The sequence below is a fragment of the Protopterus annectens genome, chromosome 8.part0, assembly GCF_019279795.1.
Source record: "Protopterus annectens isolate FY-2018-M chromosome 8.part0, PAN1.0, whole genome shotgun sequence".
NCBI lineage: Eukaryota > Metazoa > Chordata > Ceratodontiformes > Protopteridae > Protopterus > Protopterus annectens.
This window is the reverse complement of record NC_056741.1, coordinates 1,012,273,330-1,012,291,337: the sequence shown is the minus strand read 5'-3', so window position 1 is coordinate 1,012,291,337 and position 18,008 is coordinate 1,012,273,330.

Here is an 18,008-nt window from a genome sequence, read left to right as displayed (position 1 = left end):
GTCTGACAAATGTGCACACTAGTTGTGTATTTTGTTTGGGCGTTGTTCACCTGCAGGACTCCTGTTCTATATGTCACGCTTTTAGTTCAAGGGTCCTGCAGGAGCGCAAAAACAAATTAATCCTTTGGGGATTATTGAAGCTTCAGGATTCTCCGGCTAGAAGTACTCAGCCAGCGAAATCCCCTAAGTCTGTCAAGCCGTCGGCTGCACCTTCGGAGCTGACTCCTTTACTTGACCAACCAAGTATGTCTGTGCCGGCTGGCACCAACAAGACAACTCCGTCTGCTCCATCTGCAATTTTAGAGCCGTCTTGGAGCCATGAGAGACTGAGGTCTCCGTCCTTGGAGTCAATCCACTCGGCACATCAGTCACCTTTGTTAGAGTGAACGTAGACATCATTCTTCCCACTCCTCTCGTTCCTGTAGATTATCGGATCATGATGTGAAGAGAGTAGTAAGTAGGTTGCTTAAGTCACAGGCACTGGCAAAAATTCTGTCCAGCCCACCTAAACAGGTATCTGCTCCAACCGCCTCTATTTCTGTTCCTCCTCAGATTACATTTAGCTCTGAGCTGGAGACCATGGATGCGCAGGTAGTAGAACCGTCGCTGCCGATCATCTTTCCTTCGGTTCCGACATCAGATCCGATTACCTCGATTGTACCTTCTATTGAGGGATCTTGGTGCCAAGACGCTCTCTGCTCCGAGGGGGGCAGTGGCATCTGACCATTGTCCAACCCCATTCTCCCCCTCGGAGCTTCGGCGCAGGTGAGCTTGGCTCCAGCATCGGCCTCAGAGCCGTCACCCTCAACGCAGTGAAAGACTCCTGTTTTCTTCGGAGCCAGAGCTTTGTCTGCCTAGAGGTCGGGACGCCTTCGAGGTCATGCGGAGTGTGCTGTCCTCCGAAACAGCTCTACTGCCAGCTCCATCGGCTCCTCCCCCCGTGGTGTCTGTTCCAACCTCTGCTCCTCCTCCAGACCCCAAGAGTAGAGAACCTATGCCCCAGGACACCCCATTGGGTGATCCCTCTTCTGAAGCCTCCCCTGATCACTCGGAGGAGCCTCCCCGGAAGAAGTGCAAGAGGAAGCACATAGACTCCCCCGAGTCTGTCACTTCAGATACAGTCATGGATGAATCTGAAGGGTCCCCAAGGTCTCCCTCTGAAGAAATTTCCTTTTTGGACATCCTTGAAATGCTTAGACACAGGAGGGACTGGACTTTGCTAGCCCTTACCGAGGACGAGTCTCTGTACCTGGACACATTTGGTTACTGACCTTCCACCTCCTGGATATCTCCTCCTTTCGATCCACTCACGTCTGTAGTGGCTCAAAAGGCTTGGTCAGCTCCAGATTCTGTGGAACCTACTCCGAGGAGACCAAACAAATTGCTTGTTCTGGGGGGCTGTAATAAATTTCTTTCCAAAGGTGTGCCCATTGATACCATGGTGGTAGCAGCAGCCACCAAGAAAGAGTTAGCAGAAACCTCTTCATCTGTTCATCCTCCGAACAAAGAGTCTCGGACGATGGACAGATATGGAAAGCAAATGTTTGCTTCAGCGACCTTTTCATTGAGGTCCCTGAATAATCTATGCCATTTTACACGACTTCAAAGGGATCTCCTGAAAGAGCTTTGAGATACCCTTCAGGATCCTACAGCTGAGGGAGCATCAGCCAGAAGTAGCTTCTCGACTTGCTACTCTTAATTCCATAGTCAACTCCTTCATGAGGCTGATTTCCTATACAACCGATGGAGCAAGCAGAGCCGCAGGGACAGGTGTGGCTGTCAGGAGACATGCTTGGATGTGGCTGTCAGTTTGCGGAACCCTTTCGAGCGTTCTTCACCAATACTCCCTTTGATGGCTCCTTTTCTCTTTGGGCCTCAGGTGAAAGACAGAACCAGGTGTGAGCAGGAAGGCAAGACTCTCTCTTTGCCGTGGGAGTCTATTTTTCCACTCCTTCCAGACCTTATCCCAAGGGTCAGAAGAGCCAAAAGTTGTGGTTCCGAAAATTCCAGGGACCCTTGCCTGACGCACGTGATGATTTTTCCCCCAGGGGCAGACAGGGAAACAACAACAGACGTCGCCCTCGTGACAGAGAAACCTTCTCTGCCAAACCCTTCCAGCATCCCTGAAAGGTTGCTCAACTGCTCGCCTCTGGAGGCAGTCTGGGAAGACTTTCTCTGTACCCAAAAGCCTGGCAAAATGTAACAAGAGACAGATGGGTACTATCCATCATATCAGGAGGTTACAAAATTCCCTTCCATCAATCCCCCATAGAATCAAAAAAGCCCATCCCAGATGTCCCTCTAAGGGATCAAGCAGTCACAGAAGTCTCAAGACTGCTAGAAAAAAAGAGCCATTCAAGAAGTCCCCGCAGACCAACTAGGATCCGGAACTTACTCAAGATTTTTTTAGTACCAAAAAAGACAGGGGACTAGAGACCCAATACTGATCTCAGCAGATTGGACTAATCTGTACAAAATGAAAAGATGTTCATCGTGCATACAGCTGCAGTAATAACAGATGGGTTTTCTGCCGTCAGGTGGGTCCTCGGTCGGCTGAATTCCAAAGTCTAGGTCCGGCGTCGGTTGCTGTCGCTTTCTTTCCTGACATCACTGAGGCAGGGGTATACAAGACACAGCCGACACCATTTTCTTCAGTCTTTTTTGCCGCGCGGTGCCCGAAGCAGAAGCAGTTCGCAAGTGCCGGTCGGCCAGCTCCTGAATTTATGAAAAATTTGGAAACCGAAGTCTAAATTAAAGCTAAGTACCCCGTTGGATAAACTTTTCTTGCCTCAGACCGATGCCAGAAAAAGTTAACAATTGTATTTCTTGTGGAAAGTAAATACCGCATAAGGATTTCCATTCCCTCTGCATACCTTGTTTAGGCCCAGACCACGACGTCTCGGGCTGTCGCTTTTGCGCTACTTTCAATAAACACACTGTTAAGCATCAGGCGGAGTTCGCCCAACACTTTTTTGGTAAATCCTTTGATTATAAAATGTCATCTGAGACTCCGACTACCGTTTTGTCCAAAAAACGCAAGGACAAGGACAGACACGCGAGGTCCGCGGTCTCCACCGACACCACGCCAAAACCGGCTACACGTGGTCCGGTTCTCAGCGAGACGCCTATGCAGTCCCGTTCTCAGCGAGACGCCTATGCAGTCCCTGACTACCGACGACACTTCTTTGGCGGTGTCTTCTGTAACCGAGACCGCAGGTACCTCGGCCCATACCCAGACTACAACCACTGAAGCCACTGTGAGCGTTGAGCCTCCTAATGTGGACAGGTCCACTTCCACCCATGGTGTCTTTAGACCCTCATCTTCCTTTTCCATTAAGGCCTTTACTAAGTCCAAATCAGCCAGGCATCCCAAGTGGCCTGTTGCACAGGGCCCATCCCCAGGCCCCATGCCTAAAAAACAGATGCTTAAAATGGCTGAGGATTTAATTACTCTTATCAGGGGTTCCCAACCCCCTCCAGACAAGAGACCCAGAGTGGAGGAAGACTCTCCCTCTTCTGATCTGGGCTCCATTTTTTCAGAACATTCTGATGTAGAGGAACACTCTTACTCCCCTTTAGAAGATTCTGATGCAGAGCAGTCCATTCCTTCTGTATCTCCTCCTGAGGATTTTTCTTTTGGGGAAACCTTGCACACCTTGAGGGAACACTTCCATTGGGAAGGCCAAGACTTTTCTGATTCCAAGAAAAGACTTAGGGAATTTCTTTTGTTACCTCAACACAGACCTCTGGCGATACCTCCTGTCTTGGACGTACTTGATGTTTATTCGGAGGCTTGCCTTAATCCGGATTCCCTGCCTCCTGCCCCAGTCAAGCCTGATAGGTACTACAGAGTTCCTAACTCTCACCAATTTCTTTACAAAAGCCATAATGCTGACCCTGAAACCATTTCTCATGGCCCCAAGGGAATGAAGGCCTCTACTGCTAAGAATCCACTACCTTCCGAAAGAGAGTCAAGATCCTTAGAAAGGTGGGGAAAAAAGGTATATACCTCTGCCACCCTAGCCATGAGGGCCTTAAATTGTCAGTTTCATATGCTTAAATATCAGCAGTTTCTGTTATCACAATTAAGAAATAAAATGTCTCAACCTGAACAACCAGATTTGAAGGAGTTGCAGGATCTGATGCATAGTGCAGAACGAGTGGGTAAACTCACCTTACAATGTGGCTATGATGCCCTAGAGGCCTCAAGTAGAGCTGCTGTTACAGGATCAGTCATTCGTAGGCATGCATGGCTTAGGGAACAAATCTTGCCTGATCATGTGAAAGCTAAACTACTAGATGCTCCTTTACAAAAGGATGTGCTATTTGGTACTAATGCTGAGGAGATACTACGGAAAATGGAAGAAAAAGCCAAATCTATGCAAACTGTCAAAGCTTTCCTACAGGTTCAACCACCACGTTTTAGCAGAAATTGGCCTTCTAAAAACTGGTGCTTTCCAGCCACGGACAAGCCCCAAAGAGGTAGATACAGGCACACAAGGGGCAGAGGGCAATCACAAGGATCATATAGAGGCAGGCAATGGCAAACTCCAGCACCAAGAGGTGGCGAAGACAGTGCACAACAATACAGGAAACAAACCCAATGACTTCCTCCTTTCCATGCCGAGCAAGTCTCAGCTGGCAGCACCCTTGGGAGGAAAGCTGGCATTTACAAGAAATTGGCATATTGTCACAACAGACAAATGGATCCTGGACGTTATAAACAGAGGCTACGGATTTCATTTTCTCACACTCCCAAAAATGAGAGGCATGCCAAACCTGCCACACAATCAAAGGGCAGAGGCACAACTACAAATTTCAAAGCTCATAGACATGAAAGCTATTCAAGAGGTACCTACTCACGAACAAGGTCAAGGTTTTTATTCCAGGCTATTTCTGGTACCAAGGAAAGGAACCGACTGGAGACCCATTTTGGACATATCCATCCTAAACACATTCTTACTCGTACCAAAATTCAAGATGCTCACATTACAGCAGCTTCTTCCCATGCTGGGCAAGGAGTTTTGGCTGGTAACATTGGACCTCAAGGAGGCATACCTGCATGTCCCAATCAGACAAAGCTGCAGAAGATACCTCAGATTTCTTGCAGGTTCAATCCACTATCAATTCTCTGCATTGCCCTTTGGCTTATCTACTGCGCCCAGAGTATTCACGAAATGTCTGGCATCAGTAATTGCCTACTGCAGACTTCAAGGGATACAAATTTACCCTTATTTGGACGACTGCCTGAGCCAAGCGGACAGCAAGCACATACTTCTGGAACATCTGGCTTATGCAACACGATTACTGAATTCTCTGGGATACACAATCAACAAAGAGAAATCCAGGCTAACACCATCTCAGAAAATAACTTTCCTGGGTGCCAACTTGGACACAAACACCCAGATGGCCTATCTTACGCCAGAAAAACAGAGGCAACTAACTCAGTACTTCAAAATACTAGCAAATTGTACCAGGCTTACTGCAAGGAAAATCCTGCAGGCTCTGGGCTTCATGGCATCTTGCATTCTTTTAATCCCATGTGCAAAGTTGCATATGAGGAAACTTCAATGGTACCTAAAAAACCTATGGTCTCAACACAGCCACAGTTTGGAAACAATAATACCAATAATTCCATGTTTGCAAAAGGAATCTCTATGGTGGGCTCAAGCATGTCAAACAAACACAGGTCTCCCATTCTGCAAGCCTCAAGCAAATCAAGTCATCACAACAGACGCCTCAGATTACGCCTGGGGGGCGCACATGACAGACAGGTGCATTCAGGGCAAATAGTCCCAAAAGGAAAAGCACCTTCACATCAATCAAAAAGAAATGCTAGCAGTGATAAATGCAATTACAGCTTTCAAGGACCTCCTGCATCCAGGACAATTATTGATAAGAACAGACAACACCACAGTAATGTGGTACATAAACAAGGAGGAACACATTCATACCCCCTGTGCAAACTAGCCATAACACTTTGGAACTTGGCTCTGGAATGGCAAATTGAACTTCAAGCACAGTACTTGCCAGGTTTGGGAAACACGCTGGCAGACAATCTAAGCAGAAATATGACAGATCCACACGAATGGAAGTTGCATCCTCAAGTGTTTACAAAAATAATCCAAGCGTGGGGGAGGCCAGACATAGATCTCTTCGCCTTCCACAGGAATCATCAATTGGAAAAGTTTTGTTCAAGGACCTTTCATCCAAAGGCCTGGAGAGTGAACGCCCTTTCATTCAGTTGGACAGCATGGACAGTTTACGCTTTCCCACCTCTGCCTCTTCTGCCCAAGGTGCTCTTGAAAGCAAGAGCAGACAGACCAAAGATGATACTGATTGCTCCAGACTGGCCAAGACAACACTGGTACCCACTCCTGAGGAGCCTAACACATATACTCTTCCCTGGCCCCTACCTCTAATGCCTCTTCTGCTGACTCAACACAGCTACAAAACTCTTCACAGTCAGCTGAAAACACTCAATCTCGCTGCATGGAAAATTCCTTAACACCACAACAGACCCTACTCCCCAAACAGGTGCAGGATGTCATTTTGGAGGCCAGAAAGGCCATCTACTAGAAAGGCTTACTCCGCAAAATGGAAACAGTTTTGCTCTTGGAATGAGAAAAAAGGCCAGGACCCTACAAAACTGAATTTGCCTCTGGTATTACAGTATCTAGCTGAGCTGCTGAACAGTGGACTTTATTTTCCTCCGAAAAAATCCATGCCTCAGCCATTTCTGCAGAATTCAACACGGATCCACCCTTATTCTCTCACCCACTCTTAAGACAGTTCCTCAGAGGGGCTAAGAATATAAGACCACCAAGGAAACAACCAGTGCCAGCCTGGGATCTTAATTACATTCTAGAAAAGTTAACATTGCCTCCCTTTGAACCAGCTGCCTCAACAGATTTGCAACATTTGTCCTGGAAAACAGCTTTCCTGCTGGCCATTACCTCAGCTCGTAGGGTTTCGGAACTGCAAGCCCTCATGGCTGTGCAGCCCTTTCTCATCTTTCATCAGGGCAGGGTTTCCCTTCGAACCAACCCGTCATTTATGCCTCAAGTGATATCCAGGGTAGCTTTAAATCAAGTCATACACTTACCTACCTTTTACTCCAGTCCTCAAAACAGAGGAAAGGCTGCTACACTCCTTAGACATCCATAGACAGCTACGTTATTATTTGGACAGAACAAAGCCTTTCAGAAAATCAGAACAACTTTTTGTGTCCTATGCTGTAGGAGCTCAAGGGAAGCCAGTTACCAAACAGACAATTTCAAAATGGATAGGCCACTGCATACGGTTTTGTTACTCCTATCATGGAAAATCTGTCCCTACAGGCATCAGATCCCACTCCACCAGGGCCACAGCTACCTCTACAGCCTTCCTCAGAGGAGTTCCTACCAAAGATATTTTGGAGGCAGCCACTTGGAGTTCTGTGCATTCCTTCACAAAACACTACCACCTGCCTTTATATTCCAAAACTAGAGCAGGCTTTGCCACTGCTGTGTTGCAGGGCATTCTGGCTCATCCCAGTTCCACCTAGTGCCTACCACCCTGTGCGTAGCTTTGGGATTCTACCCATCTGTTATTACTGCAGCTGTATGCACGATGAACATAGTACAGTTTTGTACCTACCATAAATGTAGATGTTCGAGTGCTAATAGAGCTGCAGTACAGTTTTCCCTCCCTTCTTCCCCTCTTGGTAAAGGCCTAGGGCCTAACCCCTCTTCATACAACCTGATTTGGGTTATCCTTCTATGGTATATTTGCTTACAACTACTGTTTTTTGATTATATTGCATTGCATGTATATAAATATAATTTATGTATTGCCTTCCTACTGGGGGCACCTGACATCCGGGGCAAGAAAGACCGAAGAAAATGGCATCGGCTGTGTCTTATATACCCCTGCCTCAGTGACTTCAGGAAAGAAAGCGACAGCAACCGACGCCGGACCTAGACTTTGGAATTCGGCCGACCGAGGACCCGCCTGACGGCAGAAAACCCATCTGTTATTACTGCAGCTGTATTAGCACTCTAACATCTACATTTATGGTAGGTACAAAACTGTACTTTCTGAATGGTGACACTGCAGTCCATTTTCCCTTTTCTGGGTCCGGATAATTGGATGTGCTCAACAGATCTTCAGGACGTGTACTACCATATCAATATGGACAGATGCTCCAGGAGATTTCTTCGCTTCCGGGTAGGGGCCAGTCATTACCAGTTCAGAGCTCTGCCCTTCGGTCTCACCTCATCCCCCAGGGTGTTCAAGTGTATGGCAGTAGTCACGGCTCACCTGAGGCATCAAGGATTCCAGGTGTTTCCCTGTCTAGACGACTGGCTCCTGACTGCTACCACCAGGCGTTAACTCTTAGAGGCACGGGATTATACAATCACATCATGCATTCAACTAGGCATTACAGTAAATTTAAAAAAATCTGCCTTGTTGCCCTGTCAGTCTATCACATACATAGTAGCAGAATTTAACACACAAGAAATGTTTGCAAGATTACCACAGGAAAGAGTTTCCACTATTCGTCAACAAGTGTTAATCCTAATGCAGAGCAAAAGGGTTTAAGTCAGACATGTCCTCCAAGCTCTAGGCTCCATGGCAGATTCCATTCTTCTTGTCCCATTAGCGCGTTTCCACATGAGAATCCTTCAGTGGCTTCTTTTCACACAGTGGTCTTTACAGGAACTACCCATGTCTCACATGATCCTGATCCCAGAAACATGCAAAAGGCACCTTTCTTAGTGGATGGGTCTCCCCACTAGTAATTCAGGGCAGACCTTTCATACAACCCCCTCCGGTAGCCACAGTGACCATGGATGCCTCCCTGATAGGGTGGGGGGGGTTCATTATCTAGGCAGGTCAGTCCAAGGCACTTGGCAATCTCACGAGTACCATCTGCATATCAATGTCCTAGAAATTAGAGCAGTTCTCCTAGCGTTGCAAGCCCTTCACAACTCTCTTCCTTCCGGGACCATTGCAATCCAAACGGACAACATTTCAGTGGTGTGGTACATAAACAGGGCAGGACCAGGTCTTACCCCTTGTGTCGAGAAGCACTCCGACTGTGGCAATGGGCGATTTCCTCCCAACGTTTTCTGATAGCAACGTACATCCCTGGGAAATCCAACGTTATAGCGGATAGGCTCAGCAGAGCTATCCTCATGCCTCACGAGTGGTCTCTGAATCAGGAAGTTGCGGATCTTATCTTCTGCAAAAGGGGACAGCTTTGCTGTGACCTATTTGCCGCTCCTCTCAACAACAAATGCAGCAGCTACCTCTCCCTACTTCCTTTTCCAGGTCATATACCCAGAGATGCTGTAGTCCACGATTGGCCTCCAGGACTCCTTTTATGCTTTTTCCCTAATTCCAAGGCTCATACAGAAAGCAAAATCGTTTGGTTGCAAAATGATCCTCATTGCCCCATATTGGCCTCGACAAATATGGTTCGCGTTCCTCCACCTTTACCTTCTGGATCAACCGTGGATTCTGGACCTGGTTCCAGATCTTCTGATTCACCAACCAGGCGGGTTGCACCACTCTCTTCAAACTCTCCAGCTCACAGCTTGGTTACTCTACTTCCAACCTTAGCCAGGCTTTCCAATATTTCCCCAGCAGTCCGTAATATCATTGTTTCCTCACGTAAGTCTACTAAGAGAAAAACGTATGGTAGTAAATGGAAACGGTTTTCTTACTGGGCAGAATCTGGAAGTTTGGGTACTTTCTCAGCCCCAGTCCATGAAATTCTTGAATTTCTAGCACAGCTTTTTCAGTCTGGTGTGGCTTCCGCTACCATTAGAGTACAACTAGCTGCCATTTCTAATTTTCATATCGGTATGTTTAATTCTAGCATAATGTCTCATAAGCTCTGCAAAGCCTTTATGAAAGGAACATCTCTTCTTAGACTCCCAGTTAGAGATCCTCCCCCTCCTTGGGATCTCAGTTTAGTTTTAGCCTCCTTAATTTTGCCTCTATTTGAACCGGCAGCATCATGCTCTTTAAAATTTCTTTCTTGGAAGACACTTTTTCTGGTTGCTATCACTTAGCTAGACGTGTCTCAGAACTTCAAGCACTATGTGTTCGTCCTCCTTACCTGGTGTTTCACAAGGACAGAGTTTCTCTGAAGACCAGTCCATCCTTTATTCCTAATGTCTGCTCAGAGAACAATTTAAATCAATCCATAGATCTCCCAGATGTCCTTCAAGGATGCATCTGCAGTCCTTACAAATGGGTTGTCCTGTCGTCAGGCAGCCCTTCAATCGGCCGGATTCCAAAGTCTGGGTCTGGCCTCGGCTGGTGTCGCACTTCACCCAACGTCATAGCTGCAGTTCTTCGGGTATAAAGGCATCAGCCGACGCCATTTTCCCCAGTCTTTCTTGCCGCGTGGCGCCCGAAGCAGAAGCTGTTCGCAAGTGCCGGTTCTTTCCTAATCACAGCAACAAGGCAGAATACAAGCTCCACCAATTTGGATGTACACAGACAATTGCGTTTTTACCTCCATAAAACTAAGGAACTAAAAGTCAGACCAGTTCTTTCTTTCTTATGCTTTCAACAAACAAGGCCTTCCAGTTTCTAAAGTGACCTTATCCAGATAGTTATCTGATACTATTGCCTTTATTCATCAGTTAAGAAATAAAGAGCTACCAGCTAAACCAAAAAGTCATTCCACTAGAGCATTAGCCACCTCTATAGCTTTTCAGTCTAGGTTGCCCATAGACCCAATTTGTGCAGCTGCCACTTGGGTAAACCCCCACACTTTTTTCCTCTCATTACAAGGTAGATATGGTCTCCCGGAGCAGAGCTTCCTTTGGCTCTACTGTTCTGAAGAGTTTTTTCCAATGAGCCATCTGGGATTTTAGGTGCTAGGGACGCTGTCCCAAACAGCAAGAACGAAGGCGAGATGGACAACTTAAGATAATGAAGTTATGTACCTACCATAACGTTCCATGTTAGTTGTCTTCATCTCGCCTTCCTTCTTGTGTCCCCCCCCCCCCTTCCCCCTTCCTACAGGATTGTGAGGAGTTCCCTTTTGTTTTCACTGGCTGAGCATCTATTATTACGTCACATGCCAGGTAATTTATAACTCTTTCCTTGTTTAGGTGTATTGGACTACCAGTTTTTATTAACTGGTTACTCTACTTGTGTCTAGTGTGCGCTATCACAAACTAGATCTGGGTAACTGATGCTGGGCATGCTGGGATAAGGGGGTAGCGTCGAGCCAGTAAACAGCTCTCGAGCTATAGAAGATGGCAGAGTCGGATCCGAGGATCTGCTCCAAACCCAAACAGCAAGAACGAAGGCATGATGAAGACAACTAACATGGAACATTATGGTAGGTACTTAACTTATTTTTCTACTGTAATCTTTTTTAGATGGAGTTGCTTGCTTAGTAACATTACAGGAAGTCAGCCTGCCTCTTTTAATGAACTTTCACAACCATTTAGACTGTAAACCTGTTTCATGGATGTATGCAAGTTCAGGGCAAAGCCATTATTCAGTTATACAAGTAGTGAAAGTCATGATCTTCTGTTGTCCGTTTTCTTTTTTTCTGTTGAACGGTTGATCACCTCCATGGGTCTCTCACACACTGGAAAAAAATTTGTATTGCCAGCAAGCTAATTTTGTGTGCAGTTTCACAGACATTTTTTTTTTTTTTGTTTTCTTTATTGTTATTAACCAAAGTTGAGAGAAATCCATTCCCTAGTGCTGTCAAGAGTGGTTATGAAGGACTGACATTGTAGAACACCAGTGCTCTTCATATTGATCACTGCTGCAGTAGTGTAAGTTTTATGGTTTCTATCCTGCATAGGATAGAACAGCTGACCAGCTTCCAAAGCTTCAGAGCTCTGTTGGATCAAGCTGAGCTGCTTAAAATGACTGGTTTAGGTGTCGAGACATTCAGAGCTTTCCTGCCAAAGAGAAGAACGCTTCTCTGATGTTCATCGTGTTACCCTGCTGCAGTCATCACACTTGGGTTATCCTGTCGTCAGGCGGTCCCGCAGTCAGCCGGAATTTAAAGTGTTGGTCCGGCATCGGTTGCTGTCGCTTCTTCCCTGATGTCAGTGTGCCAGGGGTATAAATAATGCATCAGACGCCATTTTCTTCAGTCTTTCTTGCCGCGCGGTGCCCAAAGCAGAAGCAGTTCGCAAGTGCCGGTTGGCCTACTCCTGAGATTTTCGAAGTAGAATTTCAGATCCGAAGTCTTCAGTAAAGCTAAGTACCCAGTTGGGGAAACTTTTCATGCCTCAGATGTCAGAAAAAGTTAACAATTGTATTTCTTGTGGGAAGCAAATACCTCATAAGGATTTAAATTCTTACTGCATACCTTGCCTAGGCCCAGACCACGACGTCACTGGTTGTCATTTTTGTGCTAGGTTTAATAAGCGTACTATAAAAAGATGCTTTGATTTCGCACAACACTACTTCGGTAGAAAATTTAACTATACGATGCCGTCGGAGCAACTGACTACCAGTGTGCACAAAAAACACAAGGATAAGGACAGGCAGCCTAGACCCAAGCCAGGCTCCGAGGCCTCGGCTGGATAGGTCTCTGGTTCATCGGTCTTCAGTGAGGCTCCGACGCAGCCCCTGACTACTGCAGATTTGGAACCAGAGACTGCTTCGGAACCTTTGGCGGAGAGTGCTAGGCCGACACAGCCATTTTGTTTGGCCCCTACCGATGACACTGCAGAAAGAGAAGTCGGTGCTGCAGAAACACCTTCGTTTCTGAAGGCGTCTTCAGACCGACTACACTCACCATAAAAACATATCCTAAGCTTAAGACTCCTATTAAACCAAAAAAGACTGCACTTCAGTCTCCAGCTCAAGGCCCCATGCCTAAGAAACAGATGCTTAAAATGGCTGAAGATTTGATCTCTTTAATCAGGGGTTCCCAACCCCCACCCGACAAAAGGCCTAGACAAGAGGAAGATTATGCCTCCTCTGAACAAGTGTCTTATTTCCTCAGGCTCCTCTGAGGACCAAGATTACTCCTTTTCCCCTTATGAAGATTCTGATGCTGAGGATTCTGTTCCCTCAGCTTCTCCTCCTGAAGATTACTCCTTTGGGGAAACTTTACACACTAGGAGGGACCATTTTCACTGGGAAGGTCAGGACTACTCTGACTCAAAGAAAAGGCTCAGAGTTTCTTTTACTCCCCCAGCACAGACCACTTGCCCCCCCCCCAGTTTTAGACAATTGTGGATGATGTTTACTTAGAATCTAGTTTGAAACCAGATTCTCTGCCTCCTGCTCCAGCCAAACCAGACAGATACTATAGCGTGCCTGACTCCCACAAATTCCTTTATAAAAGCCCTGTTGCTGATCCAGAGACTATCTCCCAGGGTCCCAAAGGGGCTAAAGCTTCTATGGCAAAAAATCCTGTACCCTCTGAAAGGGACTCCAGAGCACTTGACAGGTGGGGGAAAAAGGTTTACACCTCAGCCCTCTAGCTATGAGACCACTAAATTGCCAATTTCACATGCTAAAATATCAGTAATTTCTAATGTCACAGTTAAGACAAAAAATGAATACACTCCCTCAGTCTGAATTGAAAGAAATGCAGGATCTGTTGCATGCAGCTGAACAGGTGGGCAAACAATACTTTACAATGTGGGTTTGATTCCTTAGAGGCTTCCTGAAGAGCAGCTGTCACTGGGTCCGTTATACGTAGGCATGCTTGGTTAAAGGAACAAACTCTGCCTGATCATGTTAAAGCAAAGCTTCTAGATGCTCCCTTACAGCAGGATGTTCTATTAAGTCTTAAAGAAAATGGAGGATAAGGCAAAATCTATGCAGACTGTCAAATTTTCTACAGGTACAGCCCCCTCGCTTCAGCAGAAATTGGCCAACAAAAAATTGGTCCTTTCCAGCTACTGACAGACCACAGAGGGGTAAATACAGACGGCCAAGAAGCAGAGGACAACCACAAGCCCAATACAAACATAGACAATGAGGCACTGCAACACAGAAGGGAGGAGAAGACAGGCCCCAAACTGCTAGAAGGCAAACTCCATGACTTACACCTCATCTGGCCAAGCAACACTCTCTTGGCAGCTCCCTTGGGAGGAAAACTCGCACTTTTTTCAGACAACTGGCACATTGTCACAAAGGGCAAATGGGTCCTAGACAGAATTTCACAAGGGTACAGATTCCATTTCCACACCTTGCCTATGAAAAGAGGAATGCCAAACCTGCCACAAAATCAATGGGCAGAGGCACAAAAACAAATTACAGCTCTCGTGGACATGAGAGCCATTCAACTGGTACCTACACAGGAGCAAGGCCAAGGATTTTACTCAAGACTCTTTCTAGTCCCCAGAAAGGACAATGCCTGGAGACCAATTCTGGAAGTTTCAATTCTAAACACCTTCTTACAAGTACCCAAATTCAAGATGCTAACACTACAGCAGCTTCTTCCCATGTTTGGCAAGAAAGCATGGCTAGTAATGTTCGACCTCAAGGAGGCATACCTGCATGTCCCTATCAGACAGAGTTGCAGAAGATACCTCCGTTTCATTGCAGGTTCAACCCATTACCAATTCTTTGCACTGCCCTTTGGCTTATCCACTGCGCCCAGGGTCTCCACAAAATGCCTGGCACCAGTAATTGCATACTGCAGACAAGAGGAATTCAAATATACCCATACCTGGACGACTGCCTCATCCAAGCAGAAAGCAATGACATCCTCTTACAACATCTGGCTTTTGTAAAACATCATCTAAGTTGCCTGGGGTACACAGTAAACGAAAAGAAATCAAAACTAGTACCCTCACAAAATGACATTTTTGGGTGCCAGCTTGAATACAACGGCCCAGAAGGCTTATCTGACGCCAGACGAACAACTACAGCTGACTCAATATTCCAAAACAATGGCAACAAAGACCCAACTCCCTGCAAGAAAAATTCTGCAGGCCTTGGGCTTCGTGGCATCTTGCATTCTACTAATACCATTTGCAAAGCTGCGTGAAGAAGTTACAGTGGTACCTAAAAAGCGTATGGTCTCAACACAGCCACAGCTTGGACACTATCTCTCATCCCCTGCCTACGATAGGAGTTTCTATGGTGGTCACAGGCATGTCACCTCAACAAGGGTCAGCCTTTCACCTTGTCCCCAGCCAGGCAAACTATGACAACAGATGCATCGGACTACGCCTGGGGGGCACACATGGCAGGACAGTGCGTTCAAGGCATATGGACTGCAGATCAAAGGAATCTGCACATCAATCAAAAAGAGATGCTAGCTGTACGGAATGCTCTGACAGCCTTTAAGAACTTATTACATCCAGGACAACTTACAATAAGGACAGACACCACCACAGTAATGTGGTACATAAACAAGGGGGTACACACTCTTATCCTCTATGCAGGCAAGCAATGACCTTGTGGAACACAGCATTGGCTTACCAAGTTCAGTTACAAGCTCAATTCCTGCCAGGAAAAAATAACACATTGGCAGATGACCTCAGCAGAAACATCATGGATCCCCACGAGTGGAAATCTGGATCCACAAGTATTTACAATGATAACTCAAAAATGGGGCCTTCTAAACATAGACCTGTTTGCCAGCCCCCAAAACTATCAGCTGACAAAATTGTGTACAAGGACACTTCACCATCAAGCTTGGAAAGTGGACGCACTCTCATTCAGTTGGAAAACCTGACAGTATATGCCTTCCCTCCATTGCCTCTCCTCTCAAAGGTGCTTCTGAAAGTCAGAAAGGAGAGACCACGACTGATACTCATAGCCCCAGACTGGCCATGCCAGCACTGGTACCCGCTATTAAGGAATATGGCCCAGGGCTCACCTTGGATTTTACCACAAATTGCCCATTTGCTCATACAGCAAAACAATCAGATTCTACACAGCCAGCTCAAAATCTTAAATCTGGCTGCATGGCAAATCACCTAACCATCCAGCCAACTCCTCTGTCCCAAGCAGTTATGGATGTTATTCTGGAAGCTAGGAGGCCCAGCACCAGAATGGCCTACTCGGACAAATGGAAAAGGTTTTGCGCCTGGAACCAAGCTAAAGGCCAAAACACACTTCAGCCTCACAGGCCTCAGATTCTGCAGTATTTAACTGAGATGTTGCACAAAGGACTTTCTTTTTCTTCCATTAAAATCCACGCAGCAGCTGTTTCAGCTCAGTACAACACGGATCCACCCTTATTTTCACATCTACTTCTAAGGCAGTTCCTCAGAGGGGCAAAAAACATTAGGCCCCCCCAGGAGAGCACCTACACCAACATGGGACCTCAATTTTTTTTCTGGAAAAACTTATGCTACCTCCCTTGAACCAGCTTTCTCTGCAGATCTACAGTTTATATCATGGAAGACTGCTCTGCTGCTAGCAGTAACTTCAGCCAGAAGAGTCTCAGAGCTGCATGCACCAATGGCAGTGGAACCTTTCCTCATTTTCCATCAAGACAGAGTCTCTCTACGAACTAATCCTTCCTTCATGCCTAAGGTGGTTTCCAGTGTGGCTTTAAATCAAACCATCCACTTACCCACCTTCTTCCCAAATCCACAGAGCAAAGGAGAAAGACTCCTGCATTCCTTGGACATTCACAGGCAACTTCGTTACTACTTGGATAAAAGTAAGGTTTTCCGAAAGTCTGACCAGCTCTTTGTATCCTATGCTACAGCTTCACAAGGGAAGGCTATATTAAAACAAACCATTTCCAAATGGATAGGACATTGCATTCGTTTCTGCTATACCCATCATGGAAAACCAGTTCCTGCTGCCATTAGGCCCCATTCCACCAGGGCAACAGCTACATCTACAGCCTTCCTCGGGGGGGTTCCAACCAAGGAGATTTTGGATGCTACAAGTTGGAGTTCAGTACACACCTTTACCAAACACCATCACTTACCACTTTACTCTAAGACTAGGGCTGGCTTCGCCACTGCAGTTCTTCTGGGCCTTATAGCCTCCTCTAACCCTCTGACTCCTCCACCCATCCTTAGCTTTGAGATTCTACCCAAGTGTGATGACTGCAGCGGGGTAACACGATGAACATAGTACAGATGTTCATCGTGCATACAGCTGCAGTCATAACAGATGGGTTCTCCTGCCGTCAGGCGGGTCCTCGGTCGGCCGAATTCCAAAGTCTAGGTCCGGCGTCGGTTGTAGTTGCTTCTTCCCTGACGTCAGTGCGACAGGGGTATAAAAGAACCAGCCGACACCATTTTCTTCAGTCTTTCTTGCCGCGCGGTGCCCGAAGCAGAAGCAGTTCGCAAGTGCCGGTCGGCCAGCTCCTGAAATTATGAAAATTTTGCAACCGAAGTCTTCTTGAAAGCCAAGTACCCCGTTGGGGAAACTTTTCTTGCCTCAGGCCGATGTCAGACAAAGTTAATAATTGTATTTCATGTGTGAAGCAAATACCGCTTAAGGATTTCCATTCCCTCTGTATTCCTTGTTTAGGCCCAGACCACGACGTCTCGGTCTGTCGCTTTTGTGCTACATTCAACAAACGCACCATTAAGCTTCGGGCGGAGTTCGCCCAGCATTATTTTGGCAAAACATTTAACTATATTATGTCGTCGGATACTCAGACTCCAGTTTTGTCTAAAAAGAGCAAAGATAAGGACCGACACCATGCCAAAGCCGACTACACGTGGTCCGGTTCTCAGCGAGGTGCCTACGCAGCCCCTGACTACTGACAACACTTCATTGGCGGTGTCTTCTGTGCCCGAGGTCGCAGGCTCCTCGGCCCACACCCCGACTACAGATACCGAAGCCACTCTTGGCGGTGAATCTCAAAATGTGGACAGGTCTACCTCCTCTCAAGGTGTCTTCAGACCTTCCTCTTCTTTTTCCATCAAGGCTTTCACTAAGTCTAAAGCAGCCATGCATTCTAAGAGGCCCTGTGTAGCTGGTCTATCTCCAGGCCCCATGCCTAAAAAAACAGATGCTTAAAATGGCTGAGGATTTAATTAGTCTTATCAGGGGTTCTCAACCCCCCCCCCCCCCGGACAAAAGGCCCAGAGTGG